The sequence below is a fragment of the Corvus brachyrhynchos genome, unplaced genomic scaffold (assembly GCF_000691975.1).
Source record: "Corvus brachyrhynchos isolate BGI_N302 unplaced genomic scaffold, ASM69197v1 scaffold229, whole genome shotgun sequence".
Taxonomy (NCBI): Eukaryota; Metazoa; Chordata; class Aves; order Passeriformes; family Corvidae; genus Corvus; species Corvus brachyrhynchos.
This window is the reverse complement of record NW_008240042.1, coordinates 5,896,272-5,912,250: the sequence shown is the minus strand read 5'-3', so window position 1 is coordinate 5,912,250 and position 15,979 is coordinate 5,896,272.

Sequence of the window (15,979 nt, the reverse complement as noted above, 5' to 3'; positions counted from 1 at the left end):
AGGGATCTCCATAGTATTACCAAAGCAGAATATTCTTGTATAAAAAGACAGGTTATTTCAAATTTCAGCTTCTTCCTGGCCAGGATAAATCTTTGCATAATGATTTCCACTTTTCTGCTTTACAGATGAAATTGTGAATAGTATCTTAGCACACTTGGAAGAAATACATTTTTCAAGTAAAGCATTTGACCTTCAGTTACTCATTTTCTTTCAGTAATTTTTAGGTTTAGAGAATAAAAATATTCTTTAAATTCATGAAAGCATATTAAGGGAGGATATAAGGACTGTATTCTGGGCCATGCTCTCTGTGAGGTCTGCTGGCATCTAATGTCACCAAAAGCTGCTAGGTTTCTGTGTGGTGCCTTATAAACTGACCAAACCAGGCACAAGAAAGAGCACTTGCTGTCACATAATGATTAATTCTCACACCTGGTTACTTACAAGCACATTGCTCACTGAAGATTTAAGCAGATTGATGGTTGACTCTATTGGTTGCAGTAAGGTGTATTATAGGAATTTCAACAAAATTCAGTAAATAAGTTTGCATCCAATATTCGGCTCCTTTTTTGTTTTGAAGTATTGCATACTAGAGCAGCCCTGGCACTAATGGAAATGCTATCTTTATAAAACCTGACAAGACACACAAATTATTCAGGAAAGTAAATTCCATTTTCAGGTATGCCTTCAAATGACCTTTCAAGGTAAATTTAAGCACAATGTGAGTAAACATCTAATAAGATGGGGTGTTTTTCAAGGATGCAAGGAGTTAAAATATGGGAAATTTGCAAGCCTCAGATGAATGTTTAGACACCCCTGAAATGCTCAAAACCAACTGTTCAGATTCCAGATTTCTCTACAGAAAAGTGCTTCAAGTCCTTCAGTGTCATTTTCCGCCCAAACTATCAGATTATCACAAAGACTCCCAGGAAGGTCTTTCCTATTCCTGCATTATCCCATGCTATGACTGACAACCTAGGCAATAAGATACAAAGTACTCTTCTGAAATCCTGCAGAATTCAAAAGAAAATCACCATCAATAACGTAAGGTGACTCCCAACTAGCTCTAAATGGGTGAAGTATGGGGACAAATAAGGCAAATGCTTCTCCAGCCCAAAAAGTGGAAAACTCCTGACCTCAGCAGCAGCAAGGCTACAACAAAAATACTCAGCATACTTCAGAAAGGATATGGAAACAGCAGGAGAAGGTCTGAGGAGGACAATAAAAATTAGCTATGAAACAGGTAAGTAAAGACTGCAAGGATATACACGTCTAGGCCACTGCTGAGAAGTTGCTAAGTGCACAAAAGGTTGCTACAAAAGGAACAACCTGTTCACCACAACCCTGAGTTTTTTTTTAAAATATAGAATAAATAAGTAAACCAAAACTCTTCAATACCCAGACTTTCAGACTTAGAAGGCTGATTCAGACATTCATAAGTGCATTGGTGGCAGCAGGAGTTCTGGAGGCACTGGGAACAGGAGAGAGATCATGCATGCAACAAGAGAGACCCAAAGAGCCAGCACAGTAAGGAGCCAGCAAATCAGGGCCAGACTCCTGTTCTATAATATTTTCTGTATGTAAAAAGCACAGCTTAAGCCAGAAAGTTTTGCTGGATTGTGTAAGCAAATCCACTCAAAAATCAAACCATAAAAATGTATTAAACCCCTTTTTTACGTGGCACAGTCCCCACACTAATACAGTTGAGATCCACAGTCCTACTGAGCATCCCTCATTATTACAAAGGGTTTCCCAGTTGTGGCCACAGCCTCAGTTTGTTCTGTTAAGTATTTAACCTTTGATAGCATTTAAACTGCAGGGTCCATTTGAGTTTCTCAAGTTCAGAGTGAAACTAAATTGTTCTTGTGGAACACAATCAGCTGGGGAGAAGAAATCTCAGAGAATGTGCAGTTCTGTTTACTTATGCCTGCTTTGAACAGCCACCTAATTTAATAACATCATATATGGCATTTCCTAGTTATAAGTACTGTGCATACTGTCGTATGCAACATTTCAGTACTGGTCACTGCATCATTAGGTATGGCCCTGTGACCTTCCTGCTTGCCTACTTTATTGCAGTTCTACTGCTCAGCAGTGCTGCTGGTTTTTTAAATCCATTACCTTAAGGTCTTCTTAGCGAAATCCTGCTATTAACCAGTCGTTTTCCACAACTTCTGTACTGAAAATAAAGTAGTAAACTGTCCATTAAATATGTCTGATATGCTGTTTCCCATCTTTTCTTTGGCAATTGTTCCATTTTTTTGCTAACACCATCAGGCTAGAGTTAGGAAATGAAGGCATGAGTTGCAATCTGTAGTCCCTCAAGTGAGGAAGGCTGATTTGTGACAGTCATCTCTTAATTGATAAATTCAAGCTAAAGGACCTGCCCATATAAGATGGTGAAAGCAATCCACTGTCAAACACATATGGGACCAGTGCAATGGGGACAAAAAAACCCCATGGATGCAGAAGCAGGTATTTGAACTTTTCCTGATGAAAAGCTACCCTGTAGTTACAGGTAGTTTATCAAGATACAGCCTTGAATTGAAATACTACATCTGAAATGTGCACAGAGAGAAACCAGCATTTGTTTTGAAGAACGTAGTTTAAATATCTGGATATCAGTTCTGTCTGCCAAAGCCCTGAGATAGCCAAACCACTAAATATATAAAATCTGAGTTAAAACCCAGCAGCTTATGCTCAGTGACCATAGTTCTCTTCCCTTTTCATTCCTGCATTCCCACTGAGGACAGGTTTCCCACCGTGGTAACAAACACAAGTTTTGCTTGTCCCAGTGGCTGAAATGCTTAAGCATGTGCTCCTAAACCATTAGGTATCATAAAGTTAAGGAAGAATCACTAGATTATGTAATAATCACCCAGGCCTCCCCAAGGAGTGCAGAATTTTAATATATTAGTGCACAGACGAGTAGTACTGGCATACAGAAAACATTTTGAAGGACATAGGTCATAAATACTGGTAAGATCATAAACACATAATGTAATTTAGTTAGATGACATATGGGCATTTCAGAGTCTAGTTTTCAGCAATGGTAGTGCTATTCGCATTGATATAATGGATGCAATACTTCCTATACACTGAGAAATCCAGAAAGACTAATGAGTAATTCAAGCAATGCTCTGAATCATGTCCAGGACAGACATACAGACATACAGATCACTTTCATTGTATAATGTCTCCTCCCTAAAATAAAAAATTTTAAAAAAAATCAAAAGTTTCCAAGCTTAGCCTACTGAGAGACACAAAAAAGTGCATCCAAGCTTTGGGCTCCCCAGCACAGGAAGGACATGGACCTGTTGGAGAGAGTCCAGGGGAGGCCACCAAAATTATTAGAGGGATGGAGCACCTCTCCTACCAGGAAAGGCTGAGACAATTGGGATTGTTCAGCTTAGAAAAGAGAAGGCTTCAGGCTGACTTATTTTCAGTCTTCCAGTACCTGAAGGGAACCTACAAGAAAGATTGAGAGTGACTGCTTATAAGGGCATATAGTGGCAGGACAAGGGGCAATGCCTTCAAACTCAAAGTCTAGGTTAGATTAGATATCAAATTCTTTATTGTGAGGATGATGAGGCCCTGGCACAGGTTGCTCAGAAAAGTTGTGCATTCCCTATCCCTGGATGCATTCAAAGCCAGGCTGGATGGGGCTAAGAGCAACCTGGTTTAGTGAAAGGTGTCCCTGTCCACAACAGAGGAGTTGGAACTAGATAATCTTTAAGGTCCCTTCCAACCCAAACCATCCTATGATTCTGTGATTCACTGGCAATGCCTAAGTGGTCACATCACCTAAGTACAGTCCCCAGATTTCAAGCCTTGGCACTCTTTCTCACTTGGTGATGAGAAAAAGTGATATAGCGAACCCGGGAGCTTCATGTAACATCAAGTATGATATTTAAAGATAATATTTCATTTCCTTGGTTGCTCTTGAAATAAGTCTTTCCCTGAATGAAGAACTACAGTTACAAACCAGATGTATTTTCTTCATTAACATCAAATTATTTCCCATTGAGAGATATATTAAAAAACACAGGGCTTTACTTGCAGTTGTTATTTTTTTTTCTTATACAAAATCATGCCTGGAGAAACAATTAAATCACTGCATCATTGTACAGGGGTGTTACTTTTATTAAGAGATTTCTCAGAAGTCTGGTAACATTTATTGTGTAAAGGTCATTCCTGTACATGCAAAGCGTATTAATCGCCTACTCCAACTTCATCATGTTCAGAAAAATCACAGCTGGGTAAAACCCTCAGCTGCTAAAGCTCTTTTATAACAAGATGTTAATTACATTATTTTGTAGAGAGGTGAAAGCTTAATTATTGTGGATTTTTAACCCTCCATTTGGTGCTTTGGAACAGAATTTATAGTATTTCTTTCAATCATCAGGGAGTCAGACTATGCCATGCACTAGGGAGTAGCACAAAACAAAGGCATAATCATGTTGTAGGGCATGTAGAAGTACAGAAACATACAGAAACAGAGTGGTCTTCATCATTCCTTTCCTGTCTCTCACAAAACCCATTTAGAATCTGGATACACATTTTGGATTACAATCTCCATAAACACAAGTACCTTGTTCTTACTGACTTTTAAGAGAGTTGTGGCAACTTATATCCACTCCATGTCTGAGCCAAATAAGAGTATTGAATGCTACCTGTATTTACCCATTCTAAGATGTTCTCCCTTCACTTATTTAAACATCTTCTATGCAAACAGAATATGAAACCCTCATTCCTAAAAAGCCACTTCTTTACTTCTGTTCTGCTTCTCTTGACAGATACATTAGTGATCAAGCAGAATTTACCCACTATTAGCTGGAGGGTCTCAATGGAATAATGTTCTATGTGATCATTCCATGACAAATGAACTCTGGATGAAGCCATGGCAACTTTCTTACTGGATTTACTATAATCCTTATGCTGTCTTTTTCATGTGTTTAGTGTAAAACTCACCTATCAACAAAAAGACATAAGAGTTATAAGGAGGGAAAAAAAATTAAAAATGCACACAGTGGATAATGCTGCTCTTTGGATTTCAAGTGAAGAATTTACATGCAAGGCACATATTACTGAATAATAATAAAAAATCACCACTGGCCATACTGTTTGCATTTTTGGCTCATTTTTTTGCTGCACACCCTCAACAGTCTGGTTCCCCAGCTGACCACAAAGCTTAAGATGTGGCCAACAGGGCAAAAACTGCTGCTTCAGAGTCCTGTGGAAGATGCAGTGCCACGTCCAGGTAGCCTGACAATGCCAAAAATATTTATTTTTACTTTTTACAGCTGTTAACTGTGTTTGCACAATCTGTAAAAATTTTTGTAAACTCCAATGCTAAACAACCTATGTATAATCTTATTCTTATTTGCTGTTTTACTGCCTCCAAGGGGTCCTGTTCCTCCACATGGGAAAGATGTATTATACTTTCAAATGATGACCAGGGACAGAATACAGATGCCACCCCATGCAGATAGAGTAGCGTTATTTCCTGTTATCTGCAGCTGCATAATTTCAACCCCCCCAAAAGTCCTTGGTATGAAGAGTAGGCAGGAGGCTTTTTCTTTACAAACTGAATTAACTCCACCAAAAGGGGCCAAATGATATAAAGGCAGGACTGACTGAATGTCTTCCTCATTTTTAGCCTAAAGGATTTAACACCGGTTCCTGTCATTCCCTGGAGAGACTAATGAACCTCATTGTTAGGAAATCTTACTTGACATTTTCTTTAATTCTCTTTCAGCCTATTTCTATGAGTTACTTTGCCTCAGCACAGCCCAAAAAGCAATTCTTGACCTTTCCTCCACATTAAACTCTTTAATTTCATTTTAGAAACACTTTTTCAGAGGAAAGTTGACCTCTGGCAAACATACACACACAGAATGAAACCTAAAAGCCAAACACAAATCATTTCAGTTGAAAGCACAGTGTGTGCCTGACTGTAGGTTCAGGCCATCAAGCCTCCATCCTCACCAACAGCACAGGTTCTTTGAGGAACCATGACCCTTTCTCACCTGGCAGCACACTCTGGGGGATGTGTGGGGGGTGGATTTGCAGAAGAAAACAGGAGGGTGAGTCACCTGCACAGCAACATCCATTTCAATAGATGTATGAATTACTTGTTCAGGACTGCAATAGGGATGCACACACAAACCCTTTGAAAAACAAGATCCTTAACCATACTAAATGCATTTTGTTTGAGAAAGTAGTCAGATGGAAGAACTCCAAACTGCTATAATGAACATGACAGCTTGTAGCTCAGAACTATGCATCTGGGTTATTTAGCAAAAAAGCAGTTTAGCTAAAAGTCACAAATGGACAGCGCTGATCAGAATAGCTGTGTCATCCCAACCAGAACAGGAAGAACTAACATCTGCAAAATGAGAGTTCATCCCCTTCTTTTTATGGGCTCCTTTTCCTCAAATCTTTTGTCCTTTCTTTGCAAGAGACAATTTGTGAGCTTTATTTCATGCCAAATAGAGCATTATGAGCTATATCATGAGACAGCAAGTGCAGCATAACAACCGCTTCTGAACGTGACCTTTCTCATACAGGTACAATTTATAATGTATACACAATTTTAAAGAGTTTTCTGGAACTCATACTTCAGAAAGCAAAGGTGAAAAGCGTCACCATGGCTAGCAACTCTGCTATTTTTAAAGAATATATTTTCTGTGATAGTTCTATTCTACCTTAACTGAACCCTGTGCAAACTCCAGTTTTAACAAGTTCTTGTGTTCATTTCATTAAAAAACAGTTGTATTTTAAAATATTCTTATTTCCCTAGTACTCTCCCCTCGAACCATCAATATTTCAGGATGAAGACTGTATTTTTGTCATATATTTAAATATAGTGCCAGCTAAAAGGCATCCTTGTCACGCGTCTCCTTTACAGTACAAAAAAACAAGCAGTGAAAAGCCTCATAACTTTACATTTGGTGCTATTCTTCAGCCCCCTACTTAGACAAAGTGCCTGTTTTGAGACATTATCTGAAAACTCCTTTTTAATGAGCTTTCTCATTTCTATTTAAAAGCTAAATCACTGGATTGGTGATTTTTTTTCCCCTGTGTTCATTTTGGGAGAGGGGGTGGGAAGGAGGTCTGTGGAAAACATGGCCGCTGCATAATTCTGCCTCCAAACACTGGAAGTTTATAATTTGAAGTAGAATCAGTGCTTTACATGGGGCTATATCAAGAGTTTTCTCCCTTAGCATTCAGGAGAGCGGTTGCTTCCCATAATTAACTGAGACAAAAATTTCTGTCTTGCTATCATTCCCTGTGTATTCCATGTAGGTTCCCATTATCGTGGCATTTCTTCCCCCTCAGGCTCTTTGATCTATGTATCTCACAGCTACTCTGACTAGCTGGTACAACGGCTTTGCAGGGATTGCTCTCCACTCTCAGGAGAAATTTAATCCATAAAGATACTTATTGATGGCTCACTTCCTTCACTGCAAGCTTTCCTTAATATGCAACTCCACTTCCAAAGAATTACCTGCTCTATCATCTCTATAGACCTTATACCTAAAGATAGCAGTGTCCCATTTTTTAAATATTCCACCAACTTTCTAAAATAGCTGTTATATCAGTTTCTTTAATTATAATAGGTACCTCCTAGTCTTCTCAGGGAGGCCACACATATTTGAGGTCCCATTGGTTATGTCTCTGTGTCCTGATAAATTGAGACTTCAACTTCTCAAACTTTCTTTTTGTTATTCTTTCTCTTATTCTTACCAACTTGTGTCCTAGTTTTGTCCAGAATTATACTTTCTTAACTTCTCCTTGAAAAGATGTTTCTCCCCTCAACAAACCTACATTTCTTAGCTTTTCCCTGCCTTTGGTTTTTGAACTCCCTTAGATTTTTTTTTAAATTTCCATTTCAAGCACTGCTTGCCTGGCTCTGCATTGGTTCTCTCTCCCCATATGGCCTCTATCCATTCCAATTTTCCCTAGTTTTCTAATGGATATGATATCCTTCCCCTATACTATTTTCCTTTGAGCCGTGACCTGAGATTCCCCAGCTCCATCTGGCCCTTCACATGACACTGGCAGCATGTTGGAGAATGCTGTCTCACAGACTTCTGTCTCAAGTCTACTACCTAAAATCATACTGTTTCATGCAATAATTTGTCAGCATTTCCTTCCATACCATGGGAGCGCACATGCAGGAAGCACAACTCGTAGCTCCACTACAATGTGACAAAGTCTGTGCCTGCCATGTTCAAGTTGGGCTTGCACAGCTCATAGTGATATTAAACACCCTGAAATCTGCATCCCTCTTAGCCAGATTTCCAGTTCAATAACTTTTCTCCTTCCAACAGCTGAGATATGTCCCTGGTTGTGAGCCCATATTACATGGGAATGTCAGACCATCATCCCGAGCAGAGGGAAGGAGAGAGCTGTGGTTACTCGGGCAGTCCTTCTCCCTGTTCACCTGGCTGCCTTCTTTTCAGGAGAGTGTATTCATTGCCACCAACACAGAACCTGAAACTCATGTCATGTGAGGGTTGGACTGCTCCATGATGCCTTCAGGTCTCCTTCACAGGTTTTTCTATTTCTCTGAATTTCTCTTGTTCATCTCAGCTAAATCAGAAATACTCTGAAGGCCATGAGCTGCTGAGCACTGACTTAATGTAAATCCCATCTACCAAAAAGGTAGGTGCCATTCAGTGTTGGGGAGGAGGAAAGTTTGGTAAGAAAATTTCACAGATATGTAGGCTTGGCAGAAAGATCTGTGAATGTAGAAACTGAAAATGAGATAGAAATGAAAGCAAGTTTTAATATAAAGTAAAAGATGTTTTGCTGAACCAGTGATCACTGAATAACTGAGAAGGCAAAGGTTGGAGATGAGCTGGAAGGAGATTTTTATGATTAGGGCAAAGGTATGTGACCACAAACAAAGACATGTTTTTCACCAAGTAATTGAGTCTCAAGAAGAGCATAAGTAAATAAAAAACATGTTTTTACCAAATAGAGAGATATGGCAGGCAAACAAGAAATGTCGATGTAGCAAGAAGAGAGGTCTGAGAATTTTCCATGGTAAGCTTAAACTGTAACTTACTTACTCTTGTGATTGGATAATAATGACTATAATATGGTGATGGTAGTAGCTATGATAGGCTATAGGCAAATGTAAAGGAATTGTACTGTGCATGGTGCTTATTGGTTGTTATGTATTAACATACTCAGCAAAGAAAACTATAGAATGCTTTGTAACTTGAACAGAAAGCGGCTCCCGGTATGCCAGCTTTATACCAGCTGTAGCTGACAGCTGTAGGGCTGGCTCTGGATACCCACTCCCTGAAATGCTGTAACTTCGCCTATGCAAGAAACAGCTTTCAAGAGAGCCTCCTGAAGTCCAGACATCCTTCGTAAACACTTCTATAATTCAGGATTGCAGCAGTCACCCAATGCCCCGAGTGAACCAAACTCATAGCTATTCTTTTATGAAGTAGCTTTACTGCAGCTAGGCAGATGGAAAAGCTCAATTCATCTACTTCATCTTTCATTAGGTGTCCTTGTCAGGTGTTACTTCTAATCTCTTAATGGAGAAGATGTTGCTATGCCATCAGCCCTGTTTCCTGCTCACAGGCTTTTTTTCCTGTAAGGGTGCTGCTGCCCTTTCCAAGACTGTCACTTTGAGGGGATGTCACATGGCCTTAAAAACAGAAATGAAGTGAAAATTTCTGAGATACATTTGTGATCTCCTCAGCAACAGAGTAATCAAATCAGTGCCCCCTGCGGTATTTCAAAAGGGCACAAATACTGCTTAAATAATATGAGGCTGTAGAAGCACCCACCACATGTCCATTTAGCTTGAAATCAATAGTCCTTTTGCCTCCTTTCTTCAAGACAGTTAGTCTTGAAATGATAACACCGAAAACTCGACCTCCTTCCTTTGCCTCTTTGGTTTAACTACTCTATTCAGACTTACAGAAGAATGGAATTCTTCTGTAAAGCATAACATGCACCAGTAATACAAGCCCCTTGTAAATTGGTCAGAATTCTCCAAAGAGAGAGCTTCGGAATTATGGCTCATTTTGGCTAATATTTTCAAACACACAAAAACAGTGGAATTAGAAATTTTATCTGAAATCACTTAATGAGTAAGGTTAAATTAAAAGACTAACTTTGGAGGGAGGTGGGGGCTGGGATTCTTATGACACACAAATGTCAGTTTTCACCAGAGAAGTGTTTGATGAATTGTTTACCTTATCTGGTAAAAGAGTAAAATTAACTCTTCTGAAGAAGACTGAACATAAAAAAGATATACATGATTATTAAACCTGAGATATTAGCTAAAGTGCTAGATGGAATCAGAACATAGGGGTCTAAAAAAGGAGCTATTTTGGCCATATTTGAACAGACATCAGATGGAGAGATGCAATTGATATAATGTACCTAAAAGTGGAACTAAGTTTTCAGAAATTTGGAATTATTGCCATGATGATTTCTCAGGTTGACCAATAAAAAACGAAACCAAAACAAAGGGACTCAAAAATCAATAGTCCTTCTAGCAATGCAAATCTTAAACACCAAAGCCATGTCAGTAGTAGGAGAGTAAACATAGTGTGCAAGTAAGCTGGTATATTTCAAAGTTAATAGTCACCAAAAGTCTTTGCATGCAAGGAGGAACACTTCTAAAATTACGCCTTTCAGACATCAATAGCACTACTGCAGGGCCTTGCTAATCTCTCCTTCCCAAAATCACAGTCACCTACTTTAGATCACTGCAATTAGCACCAGATGTTCATTTACACGTTTAGAAGTCCAGGTTTGCAAACTGAACATTCCTGTGTTATGATAATGCCATTTTAACACCCTTAACAGGCTTCTGGTTTCCTTCACCTCCCTATCTTAAAATCTGCTGATAATTTTAATCCAAAAATATTACAGCCAGAGCCCTAGAATAAACTTCAGTCTTTAGTGTGAATTGTTGGGGTGACCCAGCTTCCTTAAGGCAGATGATCATCATCACAACACTTCCTAGGTACCAAAAACATCCACACACAGCTGACAAATATAACACAGATCTGGGAGACCTGCCCCTTTCTGGATAACAAAGCCTATTCAGATAAAACAAACTCTCTCTCTTAAATATGTCAAACACTTCTCTGGAATCTTGGATAATCATAAGGCTGAATCATACTAATTTTTCAAGTTACAATAAGCTGAAACCTCAGTACAATGCCAGGGGCACATTTTTTTTTTGGCAGAAGACACGAGTGTTACAATTTCCAGATTTCCTACAGGCTGAATCCTGGTGTGCTCCAGCACTTTTGAGCATTTTAGGATAAACGATTTCTTTCTGTAGGTTTCTAGGTTGACTGTTTCAGACAACCTTTAGCAGAAACTGAGGATGTTGTCTCACACTGCTTCAGAGGGTATTTTCACATAGTCTAAGAAAACAATTAAGACAATTCTCAGTTGCTTTGTTGGATTTTTTAAGTTTAGTTTTTACCCTTCATTTTTTAGAAGTCTCTTACCAAAAGCTCATTTCCCCTACCTCTTCAGACATTCTGTGACACAGAAAGCCCCAGCTACTCAGAGATGTCTCACAGGTCAATGCTGGGCAGTCCAGAGTGGACATAAGACCCTTTTAGCTTTATCAACTCTAAGATTATTGACAAAAGCCAAGGTTCCTCAGTGGAGGCCATGGGGAACAGTTCATGACACACATTTCTCAAATCAAAACAAATAACAGGCATTTTAATGAAAGCTTTAGGACTTAACAAGCAACCTTATTGATCTTACAAAATCGTCAACTTCGAGCCTCACATCATATTCCAAGTACCTCATATACCGAAGAGCAGTTTCCAGAACGGTTTGCAAACAGGCATGCCAAGACTCTCTCGTGCTTTGGATTGAGAAGTGTGACTGGGGTGAACATTAGGATGAACCCAAGGACATCTCAGTACACAGAATATTCACCTCCCTTGACTGGATTTAAACTACCCCTGTAAGAATCAAAAGTGAGTTCACTCAAGCATGGATAAGAAAAAAAAACATTCCCCCAAAAAATAAGCAACCTGAAGGAGCTCTCTAGAGAGCCCCAAGAATTACCAACCTAGGAAGTCGGTCACCGAATAAGATGTTTGTAGAACTGAGCTGTTCCACCTGAAAAAGGAGAGACAAAACCTACAAAAGGAGGAGAGGGATGATGATCCACAGCACTCTTTGAAAGTATGAAACCACACAGCTAAAGAGTAATAAGATTGTCTAAGAGCTCCTAGCCAATCTTCTGGAAGGCCACAAAAGCCAAGTCTGAAAATGCTTACACTGTTTAATTACTCTCAGAAGGGAGAGTGTGGAGACTGGCCTGAAACATAACTATCCAGCCCACACAAAGCTCACTTCTCCAGTCAGTGTTTTACCCCTAAAAAGAAAAACAAAACACTCAGTGAAATGTGTGATGGCACCATTTCTTTTTTCCCATCAAGGTGTTGACTAAGGTTGATTAAGAAGAATCAAACTATGTGTGACGGAGGTAAAATAGTTGCTGTAGTTTTAGATTGACTTGGCAAAAACCTGTTTGGTTTGAACATGATAATGATGAATTAGATAATTACATTGCACTGAAAGCATTATTATTACTGAAAATATCTGCTCTATAGCAGCCATCTCTTTGAGTATGCATACCTGTTATTTTATGGTTTAAACCAACGGTGGAAACAAAGATGCATCTTCTCAATGAGTAGTTCAATGCATCAGTCACTGCCTTTGTGGCTGCGCACACAGAGGCAAAGGAACACAAGATATAATATTATTATAGCAAACTCTCTCAAAGGTCTGATAAAAATATCAGAAGAGGGTTAAACCATGAGCACTGGGTCCCATAACCAACTTCTGGCAGCAGCTAACGCCAGGTACCTCAGAACAAGATGCAAGGAAAATTTTTGGATGAACATACAGGATGGCATTCTCCCAACTTTGAATAGATAGACGATGATTCCTGTTGTAGAAGTTCTTTCCCTCTTCCAAAAGCCTCCATTGTTTATTATCTTCTCTTACCAGGTCACAATCTAGTTACCCCTGCAAAATCCCAGTTTGTCTTTAATTCTGTTGCAAATGTCACCTATCAGGTTTTTGATGAAATGAGTTTCACAAGTGAAATAAAAAGAAATTACTGCCTTTATACAGGGTTCTGCCATGTTTGTTACAGTGGCTTCCTGCATCAGAAATTCTGCTGTCCTATCCACAGCTTTATAACACAGAAGAGAAGCCCTTCCTGGAGGAGGTAAATCCTCTCCGGGGAGATCCTGGAGGCTTTTCAGCAGCCAGCTCTTAGGCTGCACATATCATCTTCCTGACACAATGGCAAGCCTATGACAAGAAAAAATCAGTCTGTGATACTCGTTTTGGGGGCCTTTTGATCTTGGAAAAAGCTGAGACTGAGCAGTTTCTGAATTTACCAGGCTTTTTGAGGTGGGTATTTCCAAAGATGGGAAAGCAAGGTGTGTTCGTGCAGAACCAACCCTGTGATGCTGGGCGATGAAAAGGTTGTAACAAGCTGGTACTTTGCATTTATTAGGAGCACTTTTATCACACACATACTAATGAAAAAAAGGCAGAAAGGCCAGGCACTCTTCAGATAAATAGCTAGTAATTTCAAATAGCAAACCAAAGAAACAATTAAAAGGCTTTGGCAATAAAAGCTTAACAGATGATGCACCAACAAACCACTACAATTACAAAACATATTTTCAGCTAATATGGTTAGCATAATGTACTTTGCAAGCATTAATGTAATAACAAGGTGGCTGTAAATCACTTTATCAATTATTGAACTGCAATAAAATATTTATAAGTGGGCTCTTATTATCAAATGCAACTCTGATACTTTTAAACTGTGGCAAACGTAAGGGAATGTTTTTATCTTTTTCTTAACAGAAACTTGTGGTGTGTAAATAAATAGCTTTTCTTTAAATCATGCTTTGCTTCCTTTGCATCTTCAATAGGTCTGCATTAGTGGAATAACACAACTGAACACTGACTCCATTTTGCCACAGTCTTTGCAATAAAACAACTCATTTATTGCTGTGAAAGAGCCATCATGTATAAAGAGTATAACTGGTTTAAGAGGTTTCTTCCATAAAGACAATTGGGACTGAGTACATTGTGTAAAATTGTCAAATGAGCTTCTGTGAACACTTTTTGGTCATGTTGCAGTAAGAACTGGCTTTAAACCATGCATTTTTTGGGGGTAATCATCAGAATGAAAAGAACGTTTTCAATTAAATGTGTGTGTGAAGCTAAATCAAGTTTCCAGAAAAGCCAAACATTTGGCAAATAGCACCCTGAAAAGCCTTAGGAGGGTCAGGGTGCTTTCCTCTGGCCACCACCTGACAAAAAGACCCAAAGCAAGAATACAAAATACACAGGGTGAAACTGGACCTTCATTCCAAAAAGGAAACTTTGGCTAGAAGTCTGTCTCCCAAAAAGCCTTTTCAAAGGCTCTATATAAATTCCAATAGAAAAAAAATCATTTTTTAAGCCTCGAGAGTCAGCACCACTGTCTAGCTACAGTAAAAACGATTATCAAGACAAAATGATAATAGTAACAGTTAATCAGGTGTCTCCCAAGTCCCTGAATGGAAATCACATACTTGCTTTTTAATGTTACAAGGTTAAAATTTTGAGGATATTCTTTCATAGCATGATATGAAGAGAGCAGACAGGCTAGTATTACATTGCCCTTGATGCTGCTGACAGCAGGACAAAAATGAACTACCATTACCAAGTTGTATACTTCCAAGCAAGAATTACTGTGGTTTTTAGTAGGAATCTGCTGGTGTTTTCAGCACAGGGAGTGTGACAGGGCTTTACTCATCCTGCTCTCAGACCAAGGAAACATATTTTGGTTAATAAGGGTATGCAAGGAAAGAAGGCTCAAGTGTCCAGTGATACAGCAGGTAAGGAGTTGCTATAGAGATGCAAGTCTGAAAAACACCCACAGTCACTGGCAGACTACCAAGGCACACACAGATTCCTCCTGCGAGGCCTTTAGCCAAAGTTCAAATTACTAATTGCAAGATGACACTGTCAGAAAAGTTGTTGCTGAGAACTACCTTTGCTGCTGCCACTACAGCTACAAAATTGCAGCTGTCAGAGCACTTCTGAACTGTAAACCACCTAATCACAGTCTGATTGCGCAGTCCAAACATCATCTAGAAATACTGAAGTGCTGCAGACAGCGTTGTTGTACTTCGTAGAACAAATTGCTAAATATGTGTCTACTTGATAGGGCCAAATCACTACACTGGAAAAGTCAGTGTTAAACTCCTCCTGCTCTCCCAAATGCCAGATGAAAAGCACAGTTCTGCCTCACAGGGCAGGCTGAGGAAGCTCTCTGAAATGTGGGGCAGACATTGTTGCTAATTTATGCCCATTTGGCTTATCAAAAAAGAGAGCAGTAATTTTGCTGAGTGCTGGTAGTTTTTTTTCAACATTTCCTTCAAAGAATAAAACCTTGGAAAGGCACAGTTGATGTAAAAAGACATATCTGAGGATGTCTGTTGCAGAAAAATGCTGCTTTTGAGCTACTGCCAGCGAGGTTCTTACAATGCATTGCATCAGCAGCCACATCTCGGTGACAGAGCAGCGTGCAGGAAAGCTCCCTCTGGAAGAGAACAGGCAGCTGTCAGCAGTCTCTGAGCCAGCCAGCAGGAAGGGTTACAGATCTGCATTTGTCCTGCAGCTGCCCATTAAGCACAGGGACACCTGGGAGCCTCTCTCCAATACAGGTCTGTCAAGTGCTTCCTTTCCGAAGGCCTTCCCTGGTTCAATTTGCTGTGACCAACCCGAGCAAAAGCCTTGGGCTGGGGGAGGTGACAGCACTGTGACTGAGAGCACTTTCCTGCAGGGAGAGCAGCAGCATATCAGAAAGCCTGTAGAAGAAAAGCTCTTGGATGAAGGGAAGCCTGTTCAAGCACAACCAGAGCAGCACAGCCCTGGCAGGATCACCTGG